Source organism: Portunus trituberculatus, chromosome 5 (genome assembly GCF_017591435.1).
Source record: "Portunus trituberculatus isolate SZX2019 chromosome 5, ASM1759143v1, whole genome shotgun sequence".
NCBI lineage: Eukaryota > Metazoa > Arthropoda > Malacostraca > Decapoda > Portunidae > Portunus > Portunus trituberculatus.
Genome location: NC_059259.1, coordinates 6311577 through 6324076, shown reverse-complemented (window position 1 = coordinate 6324076; position 12500 = coordinate 6311577). Strand labels below are relative to the sequence as shown.

General features: G+C 38.0%; 1 protein-coding gene across 2 annotated transcripts in view; it reads right to left on the bottom strand.

Moving 5' to 3' along the window:
• Window positions 1-5243: 5243 nt before the first annotated feature.
• The window catches only part of LOC123513179, a 132481-nt gene continuing 125224 nt past the window's right edge, over window positions 5244-12500 (bottom strand). For both annotated transcript variants that reach the window (XM_045270156.1, XM_045270135.1), the window contains exon 4: window positions 5244-5385. The gene's annotated coding sequence lies outside the window, so the exon portion shown is untranslated. The remainder of the gene's footprint in view (window positions 5386-12500) is intronic.

Here is a 12500-nt window from a genome sequence, read left to right as displayed (position 1 = left end):
AGCAGATACTGGGATAAAACACCGGGAAAATTGTGAAGTATTACATCGATTCACAGACAAGGAACGGTCATTCATGATCAAGGATTGTCTTGTAGCACGTGCTGGTAGTGAAGGGGCAGGCAAATGACAATGCAACGGGTGGTTGGAATTAGACATGATTTTGAAGAAATAGGACAATGATCCAACCAAACGACGATGCCGAATATTAATTATAAAGTAAAAAGACTAGGTATTCAAAAACATAAGCTACAGGTGAGCTCTATTAAAATTTACCTGTAATTAAAGCCTTACAGGTATAGAGAGCAATAAAATGGATTAGGAAAAGTAAGCCAGGTAACTTTCTCCAGAGCTCTAATTAAAATCTCACCTGTAATTCTCCTTAAATGTTGAAATAGAGTAAGAGGAAGAGGTAGAGTATGACAGGTAAGGCAAAATGATCCTTATACCACAAGAACACAAGGCTGATTCTATAATAGTTTATTGTCTAGTGTAGGAGGGAGGGAGGTGGGCTACAACATAGGTGAGGTATATTAGTCCACAGGTGACTTAGGTAAAGGTGTGTCTTGCTTAGTTCCACAGGTAATCTCTTCAAGTGGTTGTTTAAATGTAGTTACAGATATAAAAAAATTGGGTATTTAACGAGAACCAGCTATTTTAAGGGCATTTAAAGGTAACATAGGTTTTAAAAGAGCATTTTAAGATAACTCAGGTTTAAGAAGGGCATTTAAAGAGCTAAATGTGTCAAAACCTGGCCATTTAAAGGTAGCACAGGTTTAAGAAAGGCATTTAAAGAGTCACGGGTGTCAAAAAGTGGCCATTTTAAGATAACTCAAGTTTAAAAAGGGCATTTAAAGAGCCACATACGTCAAAAGGTGACCATTTAAAGATATTCACTAGCTTTTTAAAGAGTCACGTGTTACAAAATTATTTAAAAAGCCACAGGTATTGAAAAGGTGGACCTATAGATACAGCACAGGGCATTTAAAGATAGCCAATGGTGTTATAATGGCCTAAAAATAGATATGTGTTTTAAGGGGCATTTTAACATTGCTACAGGTATTTTGAGGGCAATTTAAGATAGTACCGGTGTTCAGAGGGCATTTTTAAGACAGCCCCAGGTGTTTTAAGGGCATTCAAAGATAGTACAGGTGCTTTGTGGGCATTTAAAGATAGTCATAGGTGTTTTAAGGCCATTTAGAGATAACCGTAGGTGTTATAAGGGACTGAAGATAGACATGCTAAAAAAGGGCATTTAAAGACAGCCATAGGTACTTCAAGGGACATTTTAAGAAACCCACAGGTGTTCAAGGGGGCATTTTAAGATAGTACAGGTGTTTTAGGACATTTTAAACACAGCCACAAGTTTTATAAAGGGCTAAAGACAGACTGGTGTTGTAAGGAGCATTTTAAGATAGCTACAGATGTTCAAGAGGACATTTCAAGATAGCGCATGTGTTGTAATGGCATTTAAAGATACCCACAAATGTTTTAAGGGGCATTTCAAGACAGTAAAGATGATAAGAGGACATTTGAAGATAACTACAGGTGTTCAGAGGAGCATTTCAAAATATTACTCGTGTTGTAAGGAGGATTTAAGATATCGTCAGGTGTTTTCAGTTGGGCATTTCAGTTTGTGAGGAGAGGTGAGGTGTTAGTCCCAGGTACCCTCTTACTGTGTGGGCGAGTGATTAAGTAACTGGTGAGCGCTTTAATGAACCAGCCAGGAATGTATTGATGGAGTTACTCAATCACGTGGCCACAGCTTCATTAGAGGTGTGTGTTATTCTCTCTCTCTCTCTCTCTCTCTCTCTCTCTCTCTCTCTCGCTCACATGCACACTCTATCTTCATTTCCTCTCATGACAACACCGTACCACCACCATCATCACCACCTTCATCCTCTGCACCACCCTGTTACATCACTATTTCTATTCTTCACCACTCTGTACCTGCAATTTATTTCTTTTTCATCAACATCTTGTAAATTTTTGAGCCACTACAACCACTCACCTGTCCACCTCCACCACCACCACCACCACTTACTTACCTCTCCACCACCACCACCACCACCACCTCCACCTCACTCATTTAACACGAAGACACACACACATACAGGATATAATTTGAAAATATGAATAATAAGCGTTCATTTTTGGGTGTATATTTTCTCTATTTTTTCCCCTCCCACTTATACTTTCCCCTTATACTTTCCCCTTATACTTTTCCTTTCTATCACTGTATTAATTCATTTGAAGCTTCTCTCCTTTACTATTTCCTTCACTTCTCTCCCTCCCGCTCCCCCCTTCCTTCATCCCGTGGTTCCTTCTCCTCCCTAGTTTCTCTTCTCTCTCCCTCGAAGTCCAAAGGGTGATGCAAGATTCTTAGTTCCTGTTCAAGAGAGAGAAAAAAATGTTAGTTTATATTAGAGAAATTAAGGGAAATGAGAGAGAGAGAGAGAGAGAGAGAGAGAGTGTAGAAAAGAAAGTTCTGAATTTCTATAGAAGGGAAAGAAAAAATTGAAATAAAACAGAGAAGAAAGAAAAAAAGGAAAAAAGAGAGAGAGAGAGAAAGGAGAAGAGGGAGAAATGGAGAGAAAAAAAGGAAGAGAAAATTCTTGGTTTCTATAGGAGAGAGAGAGAGAGAGAGAGAGAGAGAGAGAGAGAGAGAGAGAGAAATAAATTTGTGTTGTGTTTTGTTGCGTATTTTAATTAATGGATATTGTGTATGTGTTTGTATGTAAAATTGTTGTTGTTGTTGTTGTTGTTGTTGTTGTTGTTGTTGTTGTTGTTGTTGTTATTGTTGTTCTGGTACTGAAATGAAATAGACAAGTGTGATAACAATATTAACTAACCTAACCTAACGTAAACAAGAGAGAGAGAGAGAGAGAGAGAGCAACAAACAGACAGACAAACAGACAGACAGACAGAGATAGACAAGAAACAATATTACAACTTATACAACAGACAGAAACAGGAGAAAGAAACATGGAAAATAAAGAAAAAAAAAAGAAAAACCGAAAGAGAGAGATTACAAATTAAACAACAGACAAACATGAGACAGGAAAAAAAAATAAAGAGGAAAAGGAAAGGAAAAATAAGAAAATAGAGAGAAATAGACAGAATGAACGAATATGATCTCAAATAGACAGAAAACAGACAGAGATAGATAAATTATGGCAGAGACAGAAAAAGAGTAAAGGAAATGACAAAAAGCAGAAAAACAGACAGAAATACACAGAATGAATATAAATAGACAGAAGACAGACAGAAATAAAGACAGAATGAGCATTTTTAATCTCGAATGGACAGAAAACAGAGTCAGATGAAGTAAGCAGGGAGTTGATGATAGTGAGACAGAAATAGAGTGAAGGAAAGGAAAAAGAAAACAGAATAAAAAGAAATAGACAGGAAACAGACAGAGAAAGGTAAAGTAAGCTAAGAATTGAATGATAGAGAGACAGAAATGGGGTGAAGGAAAGGAAAAAACAAAACAAAATAGACAGAAATACACAGAATGAAAAGAAATAGAAAACAGACAGAAATAGACACTAAAAGAAATAAACAGAAAATAGACAGAAATAAAGACATAATAAACAGAAATTGACAGAAAACAGACAGAAATAAAGACAGAACAAGAAGAAATTGACAGAAACAAAGACAATAAACAGAAATAGACAGAAATAAAGACACAATAAACAGAAATAAACAGAAATAAAGACAGAATAAACATAAATTGACAGAAAACAGACAGAAAAAAACATAAATAGACAGAAATAAAGACAGAATAAATAGAAATTGACAGAAAACAGACAGAAATAAACACAATAAACAGAAAATAGACAGAAAACAAACAGAATAAACATAAATTGACAGAAAACAGACAGAAAAAAACATAGATAGACAGAAAACAGACAGAATAAACGTTTTTTAATCTCGAATGGACAGAAAACAGGGACAGATGAAGTGAGCTGGGACTTAATGATAGTGAGACAGAAATAGGGTGAAGACAGGGCTAAGACTAACAATGTTTATTAATGAGGCATAGGTAGGGAAGTTATAATTAGTGTTAGCATCTCACCTGTCTTACCTGCCACACACCTTACCTCTAATTAGCCTTTGTGTCCTTACCTATACCACACCTGCCCACACCTGTCCACACCTGTACTGTTTTGTTCACACTTCTACACACCTGTTCACATTCACCTTAGTTAATTAGTGTATTTTGAGGATAAACGTGCACTCTTCCCCCCTTCTCTCTCTCTCTCTCTCTCTCTCTCTCTCTCTCTCTCTCTCTCTCTCTCTCTCTCTCTCTCTCTCTCTCTCTCTCTCACACACAAAAAAAAAAAATTAAACACACTCAAACACAGACAAACATACCAAAACACATTAAAACACACCAAACACACCCAAACACACCTAAACACACACAAATATACTCGAAACGCACCAAAACACACTCAAACACACCCAAAACACACCAAAACACACTCAAACACACCCAAAACACACCAAAACACACTCAAACACATCCAAACACACTTAAACACTCAAACACACTGAAACACACCCAAAACACACTAAAACACACTCAAATATACCAAAACACACCAAAACACACTCAAACACATCCAAACACACCCAAAACACACTCAAACACACCCAAAACACACCCAAAACACACCCAAATACCCAAACACACCCAAACACGCAGAAACCCACAAAAAAAAAAAACAACACACGCATACCCATCTCAAACGTATCTAAACACTACCAGAAACTCCGTAAAACACCCAATAACACCTACACCCACACCTACACCCATGGAGACTACAATTCCAGTGGGGCTTATTTTTTTTTCCTAATATCCATTTTTTTTTTTTTTTTTTTTTTTTTTGCCTCCGTAGTTCTCCCTCTTACATAAACACACAGACACACACACACCTACACGCAGACAGTTACACCTTACCTGTCATTTCCAAGCGCCGTTCCGTGTTGAACGCCTGCGAATTGGCTGGCGACATCCCTCTTGCCAATTGTGTTAAGCAGTGCCTTGTTATGTTGTGCTCTCTGTAGCTGTTGTCTTTGCTTCTTGCGTGCGATTTCAAGGTACAGCGCCTCTCGCAGGACCTTCATAGAGGCGTCGATGGAGAGAGAGAGCCCTGAGTTCCTCCTTCGTGAGAAACTATGTGGCCAAGCGCGTTTAAACATACCGCTGTTGTGGTTCATGTTCTTATCGTTGTTACCAGCTGAGGTGCCAGTGCTGGTGGTGGTGGTGGAGGTGAGGCTGTTGTTGTTGTTGTTGTTGTTACTGGGGTTGTTGTTTGAGTTAGTGACGCTCCGGCTGTTCCTACTGTCACGTGCCTTCCTGTTGTTGTTGTTGTTGTTTGCCTGTTGGGAAGAAATGGATGTTGTTGTCAGTTTTTTACTTACTGACTTATACAAACAGTGAGACAAATGCACAGAAAGGCAGATAAGGACAAGAACACACACACACACACACACACACACACACACACACACACACACACACACACACACACACACACACACACACACACACACACACACAAATCCAAGTTGCAAGAAGGCTTTAGTGGAGTAGCACAGAGAGAGAGAGAGAGAGAGAGAGAGAGAGAGAGAGAGAGAGAGAGAGAGAGAGAGAGAGAGAGAGAGTTTTAAAAGGTAGAGTTGAGTTGTGAATTTTAGGAAGAAGAGGAGGAGGAGGAGGAGGAGGAGGGGTTAAAATGTAGCTGTCTTAGAGAGGAGGAAGGAAGTGCAAAAGGGAGGAAATGTAAGCTTAGGTGAGAGAGAGAGAGAGAGAGAGAGAGAGAGAGAGAGAGAGAGAGAGAGAGAGAGAGAGAGAGAGAGAGAGGCTTAAGAAAGAAGCGAGAGGATGGAGAGGAAGTGACAGGTGCAGGAGAAAGATATAAGTACAGGTAAAATGTTGGCCAGGAAAGGTAACAATGAAAAGTTTCCCTCTCTTACTCTTTTCCTTACCACTCCAATCTATGTTTTCCTTCCCATTGTGGCTCAGGATTTGTGTTCCTAACCTGTCCTAACCTAACTCAACTTGTCCTAACTTAACTTAACCCTATACCATCCTAACTTAACTTAACCTAACCTAACTCAACTTGTCCTAACTTACCCTATTCTATCCTAACTTAACCTATACCAATCCTAACTACCATCCTAACTTAACTTAACCTAACCTAACTCTAATAACTAATTACCTTAACTTAACTAACCTAACCTAACTCTATGATTACTTAAGCTACCTAACCTAACTTAACCCTATCCTAACCTAACTTAACTCCATACTATCTTAACCTATCCTAACTTAACCTATCCTATCCTAACTTGACCTAATCTAACCTATCCTATCCTATTCTAACTTATCCTAACTTAACCAAACTTAACCTAACTTAACTCTGTGATATATTAACTTAAGCTAACCCTAACCTATCCTATCCTAACTTAATCTAACTTAACCTAACCTCACCTAACCTAACTTAACCTAACCAAACCTAACTTAAACTAACTTAACCATGAAAATGAGGAATAAAATGGCGGTACAGTGTTGACGGATATGAGAGAGAGAGAGAGAGAGAGAGAGAGAGAGAGAGAGAGAGAGAGAGAGAGAGAGACCCCTTCTATTCACGTCCACCCACACGCTAGCGGCCCAAAATACACCAATGAACGGTTTTTCTTTGTTTTCTTCTCTTTTTACTTTCCGATAAGCATAAATTTCCCGCCCCTCGCTGTATTAACCTGCCTTCCTGACGAGCTAATGGCGCCTCACCTGCCGGCGCTCACCTGGCCAAAATACAGGTGAAGTTAATTAGTCTTACCTGTAATCTGTTCGTTTTATTTTGGTCCTCATGATTTTATTGTTGTTTACTATTTTTTTACCTTGATTTATTTATTTTTACTTCTTTTTAGCTTATTTTGATTTATTTCTACTTTTCCTTCATTTTTTTTTACTTTTTCGTTGGGTGGTGTTGATTTTCTTTATGTGTTTTGTGTTTCTTGTTTTTTTTTATTATTTTTTGTTGTTTTTCGGATTTCTGGAGTTATTCTTTCGTGTGTGTGTGTGTGTGTGTGTGTGTGTGTGTGTGTGTGTGTGTGTGTGTGTGTGTGTGTGTGTGTGTGTGTGTGTGTGTGTGTGTGTGTGTGTGTGTGTGTGTGTGTGTGTGTGTGTTACTGAACATAGTTAATAAATGAAGACAGTGAACAATATTAGTGATAACAACGATAGTCAAAACAACAACAACAACACTAACAACAACAATACTGACAACAAACGAAGAAACACGCAACACCACACAAGGAAAAACAAAAGGAAAATCGTCACGAACAGTAACAAAAAAGAAAAGAAAAAAAAAACTAGTACAATTTTCTAGGAAGCAATGAACGACCCAGAACAAAATTTAAAGCAGAAAATGCACAAATTCACTCACACTTCCATTATTCGAAACGCTTTGCTCTCTCACCGCGACTTTTTTCAGAGGCCACAAAAAGGATTAGCGTGGTTTTCTAGAGTTTTCTCCAGTTAATAGTGTAGAAATATTGTCATTCTGCCTCTAGAACCGTAAAAGACGCTTAAAAATAGTCTTCTCTCTCAACACGACTATTTTCCAAGGTTACAGAGATGACTAGCGTGGTTCTCAAGAGTGGTTCTCCAGTTAATAATGTAGAAATCTTGCCACTCTGCCTCTAGAACCGTATAAACACCTTAAAAACACTGTTCTCTCTCACCACGACTATTTTCCAAGGTGACAGAGGTGACTAGCGGTGTTTCCAAGAGTGTTTCTCCAGTCAATAATGTAGAAATCTTGTTATTCTGCCTCTAGAACCGCATAAACACCTTAAAAAATGCGTGCAACTATAAATAAAGTTTTTTGGAATAGTGGAGGTGAGGCGGACAAGTGTTTGAAATTACGAGTTATGAATCAAACGAAAATAACAACAATAGCAGAAGAAAAGAAGAAAAAGACAAACTAATGCAATTTTAATAGTACGAGTAAGCAGATTTACAGCAACACACACACACACACACACACACACACACACACACACACACACACACACACACACACACACACACACACACACACACACACACACACACACACACACACACACACACACACATATTCCTTACTTTAATCAGATTACTGGGGCCAAAAATACAGGAAACAATACACACAGAGAGATTTAGCTTCTATTTTTATTGTATTCTAATTTGTACTTATTCATTATTTTAGTCTTATCTATTTTTTGCAGGGGATTGGGAAGAGGAGGAAGAGGAAGAGGAAGAGGAAGAGGAGGAGGAGGAAGAAGAAGAGGAGGAGGTTTTTGTATTATGTGAGTTTAATGTTGTGTTTGTTTTGTGTGTTTTGAGTTAGTGGTGGTGGTGGTAGTAGTAGTAGTAGTAGTAGTAGTATTGCATTTTTTCTATCTTATTTTTCATTCATTCATTCTATTTTATCTTTTTGTACATTTTTTATTCCTTTCATTTATTTATTGATTATTTTTTCCTTTTTCCTTTTTTTTTTTCCATTTCATAATCAACCACATTTATTTCAGCACCCACGAATGCCACGAATATGAACAACGAATGCCACGAATATAAACGAATCTCTTCCACTCTTCGTAAACAACTAATATTTTTCCCCCACTAACCTCACCCTAAAAAAAAAAAAAAAAAAAAAAAAAAAAAACCTTCCAATCTTTACAAATACACTCAACCATTTCGTTCAGTTATTCATTCCACATTTAATTGCTGCAAACAACTCTCGAAGTCTTCTCTTTTCATTTCGTTCACGTATCATTTTTGTATTTATTTCAATTTCACAATCTGTTACGGATTAATATACAAAACTCGCTCAATTTAATTTATTTCCTTCTGTTTTCGCTTTAATTGTCTTCTTTTTATCATTTCCTGTGAGTGTTTTGAATGTTTATATTTTCATTTTATATATTCATCTATTTACTTATTTTTTTTCATATTACTTTCATGTGTCAAATTATCTTATCTATCTATCTATCTATCTATCTTTCTTTAACCATTTATTTAATCACTTATAACATACAAGTACCTTTTATCAATTCATCTATACATTTATCTATTTTATTTACATATTTATTTATTATTTATTTATTCCTATTCATATTTTTTCATATCCATTAATTTATTTTTCCCACGTGAGTTACTTCTTGGTAAGTTGAATGGTCTGGCTTAGTGTGGCTTAGTGTGGCTTAGTATGGCTTAATATGGCTTAGTATGGCTTAGTCTGGCTTGGTGTGGCTTGGTCTGGCTTGGTCTGGCTTAGTCTGGCTGGGTCTGGCTTAGTCTGGCTTACTCTGGCCTGGTGTGGCTTGGTGCGGCTTCCTCTGGCTTAATCTGGCTTGGTCTGGCTTAGTCTGGCTGGGTCTGGCTTAGTCTGGCTTACTCTGGCTTGGCGTGGCTTAGTCTGGCTTGGTGTGGCTTAGTCTGGCTTACTCTGGCTTAGTTTGGCTTGATGTGGCTTAGTCTGGCTTGGTGTGGCTTGGTGTGGCTTAGTCTGGTTTAGTCTGGCTTACTCTGGCTTGGTGTGGCTTAGTCTGGCTTACTCTGGCTTGATGTGGCTTGGTCTGGCGCCAGCACACTACACTCCCTACATTCCAGTCACCATTGCCAATTTAATATCAGGGACTCTTTTCACGATCACGTTTCATGTACAGAGAGAGAGAGAGAGAGAGAGAGAGAGAGAGAGAGAGGAGGAGAGCTGCCAGATTGAAGCTTTTCCATTGTAGACAAGTCACTTATTCTCTGGCAATACGTGAGGTAGTCTGTATGATGCTTTGTGTATTTGTTAGGTAGTGTGCGTGCGTGCGTGAGTGAGTGAGTGTGTGTGAGTGAGTGAGTGTGAGTGAGTGAGTGAGTGTGTGAGTGAGTGAGTGAGTGAGTGATTGAGTGTGTGTGTGATTGATTGATTGAGTGTGTGAGTGTGTGTGAGTGAGTGAGTCTGTTAGGAAGTCTGTTATTGAGATCAGTTAGTCAGTGAAGGGCTGTGTTTTGCATCCAGTTAGTCAGTTAGAAAGTTAGTTGATGCATTGTCAGTCAGTCAGTCAGTCAGTCAGTCAGTCAGTCAATAATTAACCATTGAGTAAACAAGCAGGTACATAAACAAATCTAGTCAGTCAGTCAGTCAGTCAGTCAAGAGGAAAACCATTGACTGAGATAATACAAGAAAAACCTGCTTGGGAACTGGCATCCAATGTACCTTTTCCTTTAACAATACATAAAAAACCCACAAATAGATAAACCAGTCAGTCAGTCAGTCAGTCAGTCAGTCAGCGAGGTACTAAAGTAACTAAACTGAAGAACACAAAGGAACACAAACAAGTAAATATTGATGTGAAATATAAATGAGGAACAATTGAGATTCTTTACGATGTGAACACAAAAGATACTCTCTTGTTAATCTCCGTCTTGACACTGAGGAGGAGGAGGAGGAGGAGGAGGAGGAGGAGGAGGAGAGGAGGAGGAGGAGGAATAGAAGAAAGAAGAGATGTAGCAGTATTAGTAGTAGGAGGAGGAGGAAGAGAAGGAAGAGAAGGAGAAAGAAAAGGAGGAGGAGGAGGAGGAGGAGAAGTAGTAGTATTAGCAGTAGTAGGAGGAGAAAGAGAAGGAGGAAGAGGAGGAGGAGGAGGAGAAGGAGGAGGAGAAGTAGTAGTAGTAGTATTAAGAGTAGTAAGAGAAGGAAGAGAAGAAGGAAGGAGGAGGAGGAGGAGGAGGAGGAGGAGGAGGAGGAGGAGGAGGAGGAGGAGGTGGAGGAGGAGGAGTATAGTTTAAGAAAAGTAAGAGTAAGAGAAGGAAGGAGGAAGGAAGGAGAGGAGAGAGAGAGAGAGAGAGAGAGAGAGAGAGAGAGAGAGAGAGAGAGAGAGAGGAAAGGCAAGCATGCAAGCAGGTAAAAAATGAGAATATTTACCTGTCTTAGCAAACACACCTGAGTTCTTTCAATATTTACACTGTTTATTTGATCATTGCTCTATTTAACTTGGTATCTCTCTCTCTCTCTCTCTCTCTCTCTCTCTCTCTCTCTCTCTGCATCATCATCATTATCTTTTTTTTTCCTCCTCCTCCTTTCCTTCGATCTTCACCCTTATTCCTCTTTTTATTCTGATCTCCTCTCCCTCCTCTCGTTCTCCCTTTTATCTCTCTTCCCTTCTTCCTCTCTTTCCTCCCCTTCCCTTCTCATTATCCTCTTTTCCTCCTTTGCTGTTTCCCCATACGTACTAATCTCCTCTATTTTCTCTTTCATCTTTCCTTCTTCCTTTATTCTCCCCTTCTTTCCTCTTCCCTTCTCCATCCTTCCTATCTTCCTCTTCTTTCTCTTCCATCCGTTTTCTTTTTTTTTTTTTTGTTTGTCTCATTTATTCTATTTTATTTTAGCTCTTTCTTTCTCTTGTTTTTCTTTTTTTTGTTTTTTTCACTTTCTCTTTTTCTTTTTTTCTTTTCATTTTCTTTTCTATGTTTTTCTTTTCTTTTTCTTGCCTCTCATGCATTATCCATATTTTCTTTCTATTTTCTTTCGTTTTTCCTTTTGTTTTTCCCTATTCTCTTCCCTTCCCTTCCTTCCCACTTCCTTTTTCTTCATTTTCCTATTCATTCCTTTTCTTTCGTCATCTTTATTCCTTCCTTTCCTCTCCTTTCATGCATCATCTATTTTTCTTTCATTTTTTTCTCATTTTTCTTCTCTTTCTATTCTCTTCCCTTCCTCCTCACTTTCTTTTTCATAATTTTTCTATCTATTCCTCTTCTTTCGTTAATTTGTTTCCTTCTCTTCCTTTCCTCTCTCTAATTCATCATTTATTTATATTTCCCTCACCTCTCCTTCTCTTCTCTTTTCTCTATTCTCTTCTCTATTTTCCTTTCCTTTTCTTTCCCATTCATTTTATCATATTTCTTTAACCTTTTTTCTTTTCTTTTCTCTATTCCCCTTCTCTATTTTCCTTTCCTTCCCTTTCCTTTCCTTTCCTTTTTCATCAACAAGGTGTTTTTCGTCTCGTGGGACCAAACTCAATTCATCATGTAACTTCACTTTCTTATTCATAACTCGCCTGATGATGAGCCACCCAGTGAAAAATAGATCCCATTTCGAATTATTGAAATGTATTACCTCTCAGAATTACGCGGTTAGAAAGTTAAGTAAATTTAGTATTAGGTTTAAATTATCTTTCTTTTTTTTTTTTTCTTCTTTTGTTGTGAGTAGGTTGTGGAGTTTAAATTCTCTTTTTTGCTTTTTTTTCTTTTTTTCTATTTTTTTTTGTCTGTTACTGATGTATCTGTTGTGCTTAATGAGAATGATTATGGTTAGGTTAGGTTAGGTTAAGTTTGGTTTGGTTAGGTTAAGTGTGGTTTGGTTAGGTTAGGTTGGGTTAAGTTAGGTTAGGTTAGGTTAGGTGTGGTTGGGTTAGGTTAAGTTTGGTTTGGTTAGGTTAGGTTAGGTGTGGTTTGG